General features: G+C 40.5%; 1 pseudogene; it reads right to left on the bottom strand.

Annotated features, from left to right (window-relative positions):
- Nucleotides 1-2596: 2596 nt before the first annotated feature.
- LOC140327864 (U2 spliceosomal RNA) lies at nucleotides 2597-2727 on the bottom strand (annotated as a pseudogene).
- Nucleotides 2728-14896: the final 12169 nt, after the last annotated feature.

Raw genomic sequence — 14896 nt, forward strand, 5'->3', positions numbered from 1 at the left:
TCGTTGCTCCAGGGCTTGCACAGAGCTGGGCAGAGGAATGTCAGTGGGATCCATAGCCTCAGCAAACTGTCACGATAAAGACACGTGAACAGGAGGTGGACCCTCTGTGCTACCAGCACGCTTAGCCGAGGTGATATCAGAGGTGCAGAGTCTAAGGTACCGCCCGGTGTTCACCAGAGCACCCCGGAAGCGGTGTTGGGCTTTGCTGCGAACTGCACCCAGGTTGCGGCCCTCAGACTCACCCGTGCAGGTAGCAGCTGACAGCTGGAAATAACCAAAAGCAAAGTACAAAATCGACAGGCAGATTCAAAAACCGAAAACAGGACTGGGTCAGGGCAGGCAGAGAACAGGCACAGTCAGGACAAGCCAAGGTCAGGAACAGGAAAACAAGACTGGAATCCGAATGCTTACAGGAACCTCAGGTGGTAACACCTATTGCTGAGGCAATAAGTGTCTGACTGAGCCCAGCATATATAGGGAGACTAACAGGCTAGCTGGCCGGGGACTAGAAGGACAGGTGAGAATCAATAACAGGAAGGTTATTATAGTGCTGCTGATCTGTGACAGTCATGCTTGAGTTGTTCAAGGTAGGAATCATTCAGAAGATCAAATAGAGCATAGATCATAGGGCAATTATTTGGAAAGTCAAACAGGACAAAGCTATTATACAGTAATAATACTGGAAATGGTTAATCCAGTTCAACCATGGTTGGTTGTGGTCTTAAACAAACATTTGAGCAACCAGGGGTTACACAAAGTGGGGCTGGGGGGGGTCTTTGGTGACAAATAGAGATCCTTCTGTGCGGCTGTGCATGCTTGTGACTGGCCCAGAGGACCGCCCAATGCCACTTGAAACCAGAAAATGTGGACGAAGGTGCATTGGCACCGCACATAGCAGTGGACATTTTAGAAGCTGTGCCTGCCTGGAGGTTCTGGAAGTCCACAAGTGCTGACATTCTGAACCAGATCATCAACATGCACATGATGGGTGGGAACCCAGGTTCTCTCCTCTGGCAATTAGCCTTGCCTGTTAGGTAGGTATTAAAGAGAATTCAAAACCTAACTAGAGTTAAGCTAATTTTATTTTAAGGCTCAACTTGTGCCAGGAGTGGTGGACGTTGGAAAAAGAACAATTAACAGTAAACTTTGGGACATGAAAGTCTGGGCCTCCAAAAGAGTTTGGCAGAGTGGCTCTGTACATAACAAGGAAAAGAGTGTTAGGGTTTTCTCAGACCTGCAAGGGTTGATGGGCTGCTAACCTTAGCGACTGCCGTGCACTTTGCTCCAAGTGCCACCAGGTTATGACCCTTAGGGTTACCCAAGCTAAGAAGGAGGAATGGAGAAGCTTTGGTGTGGAGATAGGTGCTATCCAGCAGACAAGAGACGGAGACCACGGTGAGAAGGGGTTAGAGCTGCAAATAGGTAAGCGTATTTCCATGCCCAGGCAATGGTCAGGCCAGGTGTCAGGCAGGCATAGTCTTGCCGCCTCTTAGCCACTCTGACAATTTGTGACTAATTACAATCTCATACTCAAATATTTTCTCCCCATGTACCCCACTATGGGACAACCCAGAATTTTCTCCAGGTAAGAATCGACATAGCTTTGGATGGTGGATAGCTAAAGGGTTCATGAAAATAAAGGATGTGTTAGATGTAAGAGGGATGTTTGGCTTCGATTTTTAACCTCCCTAGAGGTAACCCCAAGTTGCTTAAAGCGGTAACCCCGAGTCACACCCAGGGTAGGTAATCCTTTGGGAGGTAATAGAAAATAGAGCCTTTTTTTTATTTTTTTTTTATTATCGAATCTCGCGATCCGTGCTAAAACACACCCCGTGCTCGGTAAAAAAGTGAAGGTGCAAAAACACCACACAAAAAATGTGCACTGGGCTACTATTTGTGATCCCTCGGAAGGGCCAGACCCTCGGAAGCGAAGCTCCAGATGAGGGCTGGGTACCAAGCCCATCCAGCCGAAGCTGGAATGGACCACTTGTCCCCCTGAGCGAAGCCAGAAAGGGGCCTTTTCTCTCTGGGACCACCTAGGCAGGTACTCAGCTGGGAGCTCTCCCGAAGAGAGACTCCCACTAAGGGAGAGCACCTGGTTTTTAGGCCAAGGCACTCTCCAAGACTTAAGGGCTAGCCTATAGGGAATAGCACCCTCCATCAAAAAATGGCAGACAAATACACACCAGTGACTGTGACAATACATAAAAAAACATTTAAATAAAAATGTGCACTGTGCATAACACACAGGGCAACAGGTTTTAAAAAATGCCCATCTGCACTAGCCGCAGCTAATGCAGAAAAAAGCGATGTGCCAAATCAAGTATAAACAGTGACGTGACTGTGCATCCTAAAAATCAGTGGGGTCCCAAACCCAGTGATTTTAAGGTGCCCCTGGATCGCCACTCCAAGGGTACGACACTGGAGCGAGATTCGGACCACTCGTCAGACCGATTGGTAAGACCAAGCTTTCCCTGCATCAACCAGCGGGTCAGTCAAACCTGTGGGTGCTCCTTCTCAGGACAGGCCCTATGCTCTTTCTCCGGTGGACGAGGCCGGCAGATTTGCATAGGGCGGCCCCTTACAGAGCAACACCAACAGGTAGACTGTCCTTAACAGAGGTACTCATGCACTGCATTCTTGCCAGGAATGCCAGTGCCTTTCCACCCTGATCACTGGAAGGATTAGGTACTACACTTGATCTTAGCCAAAAGGCCGAGAAGCGATAGTAAATTGAGCCTTTTTTTTTTTATTTTTTTATATTTTTATTATGAAAGTATAACAAACAAACAACCAAACGTATGTAATTCAAGATATAAACTTTTCCAAAGGAACACAAAGGATAATACAGGTATGTTTCAGGAACAAATTTCACAAGGTTCCATACAAAGGTACAAAGGAAAGACATAAGTCCATTTGGGCTGAGCCACTCAAAAACGAAAGCATGTAGAGTCCACTCAAAAGGCATAAGTGGCAACATAGTCCTTTTGGGGCAATCCACTCAAAAATGAAGTCATGTAGAGTCCATAGGGCAAGTCCATAAAGTCCATAATTGGGGAAAAACAAGGGAGCCGGGAGAATTCCCAAGAAAAAGGTCCAAGGCGATGTCTTGCATTGTAAGTGGGTCCAGTAGGCAATCCAAGAGAGAGGGAGAGACCTGCAGTCCTCAGGTGGTGATGAAATCCAACCTTAAGGGAAAAAAGGACACAAAGGGCTGCCCGCCTCTAGGGGAAGGGTTTGCCCAGTCATAAACATAATGGTCGCCTGTCAGAGGACTGGCCTTGACCATCAAATAGTTTGTGCATTTTGGTCGCCTAGCAAAGGCCTGGCAAGACCAGCAGTTTGAAATATGACCATACGTCAGAATACAAACAACATTACTCCATCATCTCATAGACAGACATGATCGGGTTACAAGTGGATTGCATATACATTAGTCAGCTGCATCTCCCACCACACCGGTACAGGAAATACAGCCTGGTATTAAACACAGAAATATTCCCAAGGACATTGTAGCATGAGTGGTTAAAACCAAGAAATCCCTTTTAGGGGGGGAAGCACCTTTAGTGCCATAAATTCCAAAGGATCCCTTCCGGGAAAGCATATTATGTGCATCATATGTACCATTCTGGCTGAGGCTCAGAAGGATTTTTGTTGGATCCAAGGTTTCACACAGGGACTTACTTCTTGCCCTGCTAAACCTTGGACCTTTAAACAAGACAACATATACAATTGCGTACTACATTTTGAACTCCCAGAAAGCAAAACCCCAACTAGGGGATAGTAAAGGGTACTTCCCCTCTACCCATCCTGATCACGGGACCTAGTAAAAAAGGGAAGAAATTTTCGATGTTATATACGAACAATCCTGTCCAAGTCGGCATCTAAATCTGAAAATCATCCATACATTAAGGCTTGGAAAAAAAGGAACCGGTTTGCACCTAAAGGAGAAGTAAAAGGGTATTAACTTGGGCGTAACTTCGAGTTTGTCGGCTTTAAAAACCTAAAGAAAGGGAAAAAGGCATAATTAGTTTGCACATTCAAACCACAAGCGCATTCCACTCATTCAGGCGCCATTCACGCTTCGCAGTGGGCGTCCCCACTTGTTTACAGTCCACCAGAAAGAAGTCATACATCTTTCCAATAGCATACTTAATGCAATCTCGAACTGATATGTCTTCCTCCTTGTACACGTAGATATTCCTTGTTTTCCAGATGGCTAATTTTAAGCAATTCATTATTATCCAAATTACTCTGATTTTCCTTTTGATCATTGGACCAAAGAGGCCATACATTATTATTTCATGGTCCAGTTTTTGCAGCCCAGACTGTAGCTTAAGCAAAGGTCCCACCGTTTTCCACAGGCTTTGAGCGTGTTTGCAATTCCACATGAGGTGCAGGGTGGACTCCTCACCACCACACCCCGATCGTGGGCACCTGGCACTGGCCACCATGCCCCTCCTGTGCTGGAAAGCACGTGTTGGCAAACATTCATGTATCACTTCCCAGGCTATTCCTTTTAAATCGTTAGATAAGTAGTTTTGGTTAGCCATTCTCCATATGTTTTTAGCTTTGAGTTCCCCAAAGGTCGCAATCGGGGTGGTTATTTCATCCTTGATCAACTCTTTGAGCTTTGAAAAGGTTTTTAACATCTCTGGATCCTTTGGGTCTAAGTCGTAATCCCTTATGAACTTTTCAAGAATCACATATTGTTTGGGTGGTACAACCAAAGTTGGCGTGTTTAAAGTGGGCTTGTACCAATTCCTTCTCCGGAATATATGCCCAGCGGCATACTTCAAGAAAAAATTCCAGTAATTTTGTTTTCCTTTCAAATTCCTCAAACAAAGGGAAAAAAAACTACCCCAAAGGGCTTTCCTTAAATCAGGCGTTGATTTCCCGCCATTGCTTCTCTCTTTTTGCATTGTGGTTCTTTTCACCTTCTCTGCTACCGAATTCCAGATAAAACGATATAACATCTTACTCAGAAACCTTATAGTATTATTGTTGGGGGGAAATACTAGGCACAAGAAAAGCATCAAGGGTAACAAAACTTCTTTAGAAATGAGAATCCTTCCTTCCATGGTCAGTTTCCGGCTTTTCCACAACTCAATTCTCTGTTGAATTTTGCTCTTTACTTTTTCCCAGCTAGAGAGCCCGTTATTTGAAGCATCGAAGAGGACACCCAGTATCTTTACTGAGTCCACAGTTTGGATCTTGATATCAGCTTTCCTCCAGTTGCCGATCGTCAAGCACTCGCATTTACTTAGGTTTAGTTTAAACCCTGATCCGACACAGAAGATGTTTGTTAAGAGAAGCACTCTGCTTACTGCCGCCTCGGTTGTGCACGTTACAACCACATCATCCATGTATGCTACAATCTTAGCTGTTTCTCCACTGCCTCCCGGTAGATGGACCCCTCTTACCAGTTTGTCCTTCCTTATGAAAGCCAATAAAGGCTCCAGGGCGCAAATGAAGAGGAGCGGAGACAGGGGGCAGCCTTGTTTTACTCCAGACTCCAAGGAAACGTCATCTGAGAGGTGACCGTTGACCAAGATTTGGCTAGTTGCTTTGCTGTAAAGAGAAAATATGTTGTAAATAAAAGCTTCTGGTAAATTCATCCTTTTTAAGACCGCCCACAAAAATTCATGAGACACTAGGTCAAAAGCCTTGGTGAAATCTAAGGATACTAATGCGATCTTTTGGTCCCGGTCGCGCTGGTACCATATGGCATCTTTCAAATAATTCAAGTTGTCGTGCGCGCATCTACCAGGGACCCCGCATGTTTGACTAACATGTATTACCTTGTGTATGACCTTTTTCAGACGATTCATCAATATCTTGGCATAAAGCTTGTAGTCACAGTTTAAGAGTGTTATGGGACGCCAATTTTCTAATGACTCCGGGTCACCTTTCTTTGGCAGAAGAGTCACCACGCCTTTTTTCCACGATGCTGGCGTTATGTTCCTCTCTGCCACAGACTGTAATACAAATATGAAGTCATCCTTAATCACCTGCCAAAATTCACTATAATATTCTACGGGGAGGCCATCGATTCCTGGGCATTTGTTCTTTTCGGAACTCTTAATGGCTTCCAAAATTTCCATCTCCTGGAATTTTTCAGTTAGCAATTGTTGATCGTTACCCTCAAGTTTTTGGTCCAAATTATCTAAACACTCCTTTATTATGTTTAGATCAATCTTCTTTTTACTAAAAAGCTGGGTATAGAAGGAATGAACTTCCTTTAACATATCCTCCTGAGTAGTGGCATTGTTTACTTTGGTGAGTTTTTGCTTTGAACTCATGGCCTTCTTAAAAAAATAACGGGAACATTTTTCGTCACTTTCCATTACCTGTACTTTGGCGTTGTGAATGATTTGTTTCCCCCTTTGTGTTATTTCATGCTTAATTTGGGTTTTGAGGTTGTTGATATGCTCCGTCATTTCGATCCCATTACTCTGTAAGTATAAAAAAGTTTGCAGTTGAGTATTTAGTTTTTTGTACCACGCTGACTTCTCCCGGGCTTCATGTATACTTTCTTTAACAAAGAAAACCTTGGTTTGGGACTTAACCCAGTCCCACCAAACCGTAATTGAAGGGAAGTTTTCCTTACATTTTTGAAACTTAGAAAATAAATTTGCATACTTATCCTTGATGCTTGCTTTTCCAAGCAAGGAGGTGTTGAGACGCCACACCCCCCTGCCCTTCGTGATCCCAGGGATTTTGAATTTGCCAATCAGCATCTTGTGGTCCGAAAAAACTGTGTTTTGTAGCTGCACATCACAAATGGGAAATTTCCTACTTACTAAGAGATAGTCTATCCTGGATTTCGATAGAGCATTCTCCCAGGTGTAGCCAGGGTCATCCTTAAGAAGGGATCTCCAAACATCCTGTAGTTCAAAATCAACAATTAAATCTTTCAACATTTTAGACGTTTTATCCTGCCTGCGGGACCTCGAGCCAAATCTCTTTTCTCCGGGCAGGATGCAATTAAAGTCTCCGCATACCACCATAGGGTTTGATTTGACCAAAAAATGCTGTATAACCTGAAAAAAGGATTCTCTCTCCTGTTTGTCGGTGGGCGCATATACATTCAAAATCTCAAAAATTGTTTGATCTAGTTGGCATTTGGCCATTAAGGCTCTGCCTGGAATTATTTCCACAAAGCTTAATATTTTTATGTCGTGACCTTTAAACAGGATGCCAACTCCAGAAACTGGATTCCCATTGTCTCCGGACCATATGGAGGCACCATAACTCCATTGACTTGTAATATGCTTGTAATTAGGGTGGTGATCTAAAGCGCATTCTTGTAGACAAAATATCGAAGTGTCAAGCTTACCTAATACGTCAAAAATAGTTGCCCGTCTTCTCGGGTTCTTGCACCCCCTGATATTCAGGGAACCAATTTTAATCTCTGTCATTTCTGAGTTCCTTTCCATCAGATCCTGGTGATAACAAACCTGAGGAAAAAATGACATTTGCATTATGTTGTTCTAAGTCAGGGGTTGGGGAGAAATCCTCGATCAACCCCGTACCCATTAATGAGGGTAGATTTTGACTTGAAGAAACCGGGCCAACCTCAGGCTCCTCAGTAATATTCCTGGCCTGAGCTATGTCAGCCACCATTGCCTCCATTACTTTTATCACATTCATCTCCGTACAACCTTCTGAGTTCTTTTTAACTTTGCTTTGGCTATCAGAGTCCTCCTCTGGTCTAGTTCGTTTTTTGGAACTACCGGATGTATCCATGTCCTCCTCAATTTCCTCTGGTGTTTCCAGAGTTAAGGGCGGGACTGGGTTGATAATGCTACTGACTTCAGTAATTACCATACCTGTTGGATCTTTAACCCTTCGCACTAACTCGGCCTGCTCTGTCACCCCCTTTGAGACTCCTTCTTGGGTCACCAGCTCCTGTTGTACCTCGACCGGAGCTGCTGATGGACCAGCCTTCCCCTCAGGTCTCCTGCCTGCCTCTTCCGGGGCTTTGGGGGGATACTGTTTGGAAAAAGAACTGGGAAAAAACAGTTTGACAGATTGCGCATAAGTCTTCCTATCTTCGCATTGTCTGAAAGAGTGTCCAGCTCTACCACACCCATTGCATACAACTTCATTGGGACAATCTTTAGCCTCGTGGCCCCTCTGGCCGCATTTCCTGCAGGTCTTAACCCCTGCCCCCTTACACTCCTCTGCAGTGTGCCAATAAAGATTACATGTCCGACAGTACTTAGGTATACCTTTATAATGGATGAAAATCCGATCTTTCCCAAGTAGGACCGTTGATGGAAGATGGTGGACCCCGCCACGTGCCTCCAAACTTGGTCTGAGAATGACTTTGAATAAGTATTTCTCGTTCCAGATTCGGAATTCATTGAGTTCTTTCCTGACAAAAACAACCTTCTGACATACACGATTTAGATAATACATGATATCTCCTGGCTGCAGGAAGGGATTATGCACTGTGATAGTAACAATTAGTTCATTACCAAAGAAAAGTGGAACAAAAACAAGCCCATCAAGGGCTCTATCATCAAGATGTTGAATTACCTGATCGTGAAAGAAGCTACAGGCATTTGCATCGGTGAAGGTCAAAAAGAATTCGTGGTTCCTTCTTTCTTGCAAATACAAGATATCCTCACACCGAGCTCCCAATTTGTCGATCAAAATCTTGGACACCAGGTATTTCAGATCCATTAGTCCAGTCACGGAGATGATTTTGTAGGAGTTGACGATCCTCGGCTCTCCTGAGCCAGGCTCACGAATAATTCCTCTCACCCTGGTTCCGGCCATTTGCATATGCAAATCGAAGAATACCTATGGGAAAAAAGCAGCAAAAACTATACAGTCAAAGACCATATAGCGATCGTTTCTCTTGGCTTTCTGGCGGTGCCTACCCCAATAGCAGCGAGGGGGGAACCCGCAGGAACCCCCCAAGGCCGAGGCGGCTGGCGCCCTACTAACAAGCACTATTGACCCTGATGCAAGTAGACTTGATCAGATCCAAAAGGCCGAGAAGCGATAGTAAATTGAGCCTTACCTGATCCGCCGGCATCCCGCGTCGTCCATTGCCACGATCTCCGTCTTCTCTCTTCTTCCGGCCGGCTTCTGCATCCCGGTGACGTCGGGGTGTGTGTGTGTGTGTGTGTGTGTGTACGTTGCCGGCGGGGCGGGAATTTCAAAATCCATTTGTATTGCATTCAATGCAAAATAACTGCATTGAATGCAATACATTGGATTTATATGTTTAAAAGGAGTACATTGTTTTCAAGAACATTTATACGCAAAGTTTATTCGGGAAGGTTTTAAATAAACAGTACAGAGTTGAAGCGGAAGTGTACAGAACAGATACCTCATTAACATTTATAGTATAAACATTGAACAATATGTTCATTGATAAGTAAACTACAGTTAAACCAGCATTTATCAATATTCATGCAGCTCCGGTTTTTGGATACTGAAGGAGTCAGATAAATACCAAAAGAGCCATTTGTTAGGGTCACTTCAAATGTTATCTTGTTACCCAACATTACTTATAAAGTGAAACTGAACTTGTTGGTGGGTGGTAAGCTTCTGTTATAATCAGCATGTATGCACAGCTTACCTGTGTGCAGTTGCCCTACAGGGATGACGGGTCCAAGACCTGCCATTGCTGCATCCTAGGAAGGCGCCATCTGCACCACCATCTGCACAGCAGACTTCTGAGAACACGGCTATCCTCTTCTATCTTTGTATGATGTAACTCCTGTGTATGTGCACAGAAATCCACTATGAATCTAGAGTTGAAGATGGCAGTGAAGATTGACCATGGCACACACAGAGCCGATCTTTACCAACACATGCCCCACACGGTTTGGGGGTTAAACAAAAAGCCACCAGGAGCCAGGGAGTTAGTTTTTCATTACATGTTTCTTTTATTAAATAGTACTACCCCCTGTGATTTTTGAGTTAAGGGCCACTTTAACTGTTGAAGCTAAAAGAGCGGGGTCTTAGCACTGGTAATCTTTTAAATAGAGAAAAACATATATACGGCTAATACACTATATTCACTAATTAAGTAATTAAGTTCCCAACAAAATATATGGATTTAATTTTGTTTATTCACAGCTTTAAGAGTATAGTTAAAACAATTGTGGTTGTCATAAATATAAACAAAAAATTAAGCCTTGAAATGTGTCTAGCAAATCAGGATTATGTAGCTCACACATTGTATGCCGTGGTTACAGTTATGTATAGAATATATTCCATTTTTTCAGAAGCTATTTTTCCAGAGTCTGTATAAGGATGTCTGCCACCCAAAGAGATGAAGAAAAGCTGTTTCCTGTGTTTAGACACTAACACAGAATTAGGATGTTTTGAGGATAAAACATTTGTGGTTTTGGAAATCGCATTGCCTTCATTTTTCCAAAAAAATAAGTGTCAGTTTCTGATTTTTTGTTAGTGTTACCTTCTATGGTCTCATGGATTTGTTTTACGTATCATTGATGATTTTGCTCATTAATTGTCACATTCTTTTGTTTTTATCTTCATTTAGCATAGATGTAAGATACAATACCCTGATATTAGAAGGTGCCAGAACTCTGCATACTTCAGTCATGAAGCATGTGGCTGTTTACTCTTGACTTGAAATGTTCATACTAAGCCTTGCATTATGTACACTATGCAAGAACATCAGATATTGCATAGAAAGCAATATCTGGCGTTCTCACTATGGTCCTGATTTAATAAAGCTCTCCAAGACTGAGGAAGATAGTCTATCATAGGTGAACATGAATGATCAAGCAATCCTGCAATGGAAGAAATCCATACCAGGTTTGCTGGATCACCCGGGTTCTCCCATGATAGTCTATCCCCTCCAGTCTTGGAGAGCTTTATTAAATCAGGCCCTATATGTGATGCAGTGCAGCGAGTTGCTAAACAAAGTTTTGTCCATTTTTGTGTGCTGCCCCTCTTTTCTTACAATTGTAGTACATGAGGTCAGTGTCACAGACAGCTATACAGGTGGCTTTGTGTTGCACTACATAGCAAAGCACATTCATATAGAGTGAATTAGCTCTTACATTTAAACAAGCATATCTGCTGACAGAAAAATAGATGCAATTTCAAAAAGCAACTCAGTGGATAGTTTGATGAAAATATTTGGATGCATGGCTGTCTGTGGAATTCAAATTGTGAAGGAAAAAAATAGTGAATTTCATCCTTAAAGCCAAAACTGTAAAATGCTATTGTATAAAAAAGAAAAACTTGCCAAAGAGGAGAGTGGATTGTTAAAGGTCCTGGAACAGATAGACTAATTTGGAGACTGATAGTTGAATTGGCCAAGTAATTGGCAATTTAAAATATTTCAGATAAAATACAATACAAATTTTATACTAAAAGTGTTTAGTTAAAAAATGTTAACTATTACTAAATAGCCCTGTATTTATTTCTGCTGAATTAATTTAAAGGAAAAGGAACAAAAATTTCAGACAATGAACTACAAGAATTCTGATACATATTGTACATAGTATTAGAAAAGGAAAATATTGCGAATGTGAACAGTCATTTTATTTCTGCACATATAATCATTGACTGATCATTGGATCACTTCACATTTCAAAAATCATTTCAAAAATCTTGAACAAACATTGGTGTTCACCAGCAAAAATATAAACCTTGATACAATATTGCATAATATGTTGGTGAATAGCTTCCATCACATTTTTGTCACGGTGTTTGAAAAGGATATGGACCTTTTCTGATTGGGAACATTTACCATGTGTCCCTGAAGGCTGCTGTAGAGCAAGGCATTAACATGAAAGAACATAAAATGTGTTATAGTTGGCAGCAGTCTTCTGTAGCGAAGAGATTGGTCATTTGTTGATACATTTAATACACTGGGAAAATTCATTTCTTAAGTGGCTTAGCAATTGCAAATCACCTTCATCTTAATGTACCAACCCACCTTTGTGAAATAAATGAATCAACAGAAATGCCTGTACATGCCACTTTTTTGGTGTTCTATTCTGTGTTAGTTTTTTTTGTTTTGTTTATTAAATAATATTGGCAGCTGACCCAGTCTACCATTTACTATTGATTTATTTTTTTTTCTACAAAAAGATTTAGATAGAGGCATGTATTGACTTTGAACAAACTGTAACACAGAACAATGACATGGGTAAGCATAATAATTTGTAATACAGTCTTTCCCACTAAAATTTAATTTTTTCTCTTTTTTTTATTATCAAAATAGTTCTTAGTTAAGTCTGTAGGTTAGTTGGTAAACCAATATATAATTATAAGTGAATATTTATGACAGTACAGATTTTCAAAAGTAGTATGCAAGAAAATTTCCCCATGCCACGTGTTTTAAGAATAAGGCCTCCTTGGTCATTAAAGGATCCACAACACATCATTATTACCATGTTGTATTAAGAATTGTATCTATTTTTAATAAAATTGTATTTTTGAAACCCGGATAAATCATCTTTATTCCCTGAAATATATCATAAATATATTTATCCAGTCTGTTATGCTTTAAAGGCTGCTAAATGCAACAACCTACTCCTTGAGACCCAGTTTATTAATTAGAATGGCACTGCCTTTCACAATCTGCAGACAGTTTTTAACGAGTAGTTTTTCAATTTAATATACTACAGTGGATGTTTTTCCAGTCTTTTGAAGTGAACTTTTCAGGCAATCAAAAGGTAATAGACCTAAGGTCGTCATGATTTGATCAGCAATGATTTTTAACTTTCACCATCTTCTAATGCAAGCTAATAAAATTCCAAAAGTTGGCAAAATAGAATTGTAAAGATATTTTGGAGTGCAACTGTTAAGTACTCAGCTGAAAAGAAAAAAAGGGTCTTGAAATTGGGCACACTAAAACAGTGAACAATGGGACCTGTTAGCAACTTAGTGGCAGGGGGCAATTTGCCCACAAAAAAAAACTTATATACTGTAGGAATACCTTAATCAATTACTTTAATTTGCACCTTATCACTATCATCATGGATATATTTATTACGGAGATAGTTAAATTGGATGTATCTATCACTACATCATATTTTAGACTTTAACCTCAAGCCACACAAACACTTTATATTTCTAAGATCACCCTGGCACATCCCCTTTTAATATGATATCTGCATTATTTAATGATATTTCCCATTTGCTATGCTTTAACATATCTCACTAAGGGACATAAAAACATATGGCAAAACACATCAATCTGAAATAAGTTACTAAATAAAATAAAAATCTAGCTGCTGAAGGGACTATGCAGCTGCATTTCATCTCCTGGGTTACGGACCTTAAATTAAATTTAAATAGCTTCTGGGTTGAAAGTGTAGTGGGGCTTTACTTTTCCTTAAGACTGTATGTTGTGGTTCAGTGAGACTGAAAATGGTCATCCCTTGGAGAGCTTAAATGAAAGGTGGGATCTTTGGCCAATCTGACAGTGTTTCAGGCCTTTAACAATTGAGAATTTTGGATCGCACACTCTTGCCAATCCTTTAATCTTGTGCAGATCACAAACACATAATAAAGTGTTGGAATCACGGCTGAAAAAAATCACTTAAAGAGGTCAGAATGTTATGTCATAAATTTCTGTCTTGGAATATGAATATATGTTGTCTTAAAACTGATAGAACTACATCACATAAGACTTCATGTGCAGTTTATGGTGTCTATGAGTGCCATAAGAAGTGTGGTATTATGTGTTCTGCTTTATTGTGGCATAAGGTTTTCGCTATAGTATATCCATTTTACAAGGATAATTTAACAATTTTACAAGAAAAATTTCATTAGCAAGGGAAAACACAGGATATTGAAACATATATTCATTAATTTTAGTAATATGTTTCTGTTTACAATGAATTATCTCCAGAGAAGCTATACAATACATTTGTTTTCATTAAAATAGACTCAGCATTAGAAATGCAGTATTTTTTAGTGCTCTTCAACTCCTTAATATTGTCTTTGACAGGGCAGAATTACAGGTATCTTTGTTATAGAACAATCAGCAGCTATATGCAGGACTGATATTCAACAGTCAGGTAAAGCATTATTAATTGTGCAGTTTGTTTCTGTGCTGATAAATATTTGGCATGGATCTGCCCCCTGCTGCAGCTACTTACCTTGTGACTTACTGTAAACTTACAGTATGATCACAGTGAGTGAAAGGAAAATGTTTCCTAATGCTTGTAGAAAACTAACAACTCATTAGCTTTCATTTTAACTTGTGTTCTCATTGTCAATGACCAAAAGGTACAACTGTTCTGAAAACTGATTCTTTTGCTAATATTGTGACATTCTAGTGATGTATTCAGACTGACTTGTTAGGTTAAAGTTTCCTCTTTAATTACATGCTGATTTTGTTTTTTAAATATTTATTTAAATTGTGTGAATACAAAGTAACTGTTTTAAACTGAGGATGGCCCAACGTGCTAATAACTTAATCATTTATACTAATCATTTATTAAATAAGATCTCATACCAACCATTGCAGCACCAAGAGATGTAGTGTAATTTTTTTATAAAATGAGCTGTAGAAAATCTCTGTTTTAACACCATGGAATTTGTGTGCCATCTTTAGAAAAGGATTGCTGATTAGTTTCTGAATTAGAAATTGTCTCTAATCTAATAGGTAATTGAATCAGGTCAGACAACACAATATAGCAACATAAAGCTGATATAAATACACAGTTTTAGCTAATACACCCAAAAATACAGTAACACAAAGAAACATGGTTGTATGTGAAACTGGTACAGCCAAAGTAAGGCCAACGCTTGTACACGCATCTTTCCATTTTGTATTCTTTTGCCTAAAGTCCTATTGACACATTCTTGAAGTGTATTTATTTTTAAGTTTAAACAAACATTGTACAAATTATTTATTAGATAGCTAAACGGATATAGTTTA

The sequence above is a fragment of the Pyxicephalus adspersus genome, chromosome 3, assembly GCF_032062135.1.
Source record: "Pyxicephalus adspersus chromosome 3, UCB_Pads_2.0, whole genome shotgun sequence".
NCBI classification, from domain to species: domain Eukaryota; kingdom Metazoa; phylum Chordata; class Amphibia; order Anura; family Pyxicephalidae; genus Pyxicephalus; species Pyxicephalus adspersus.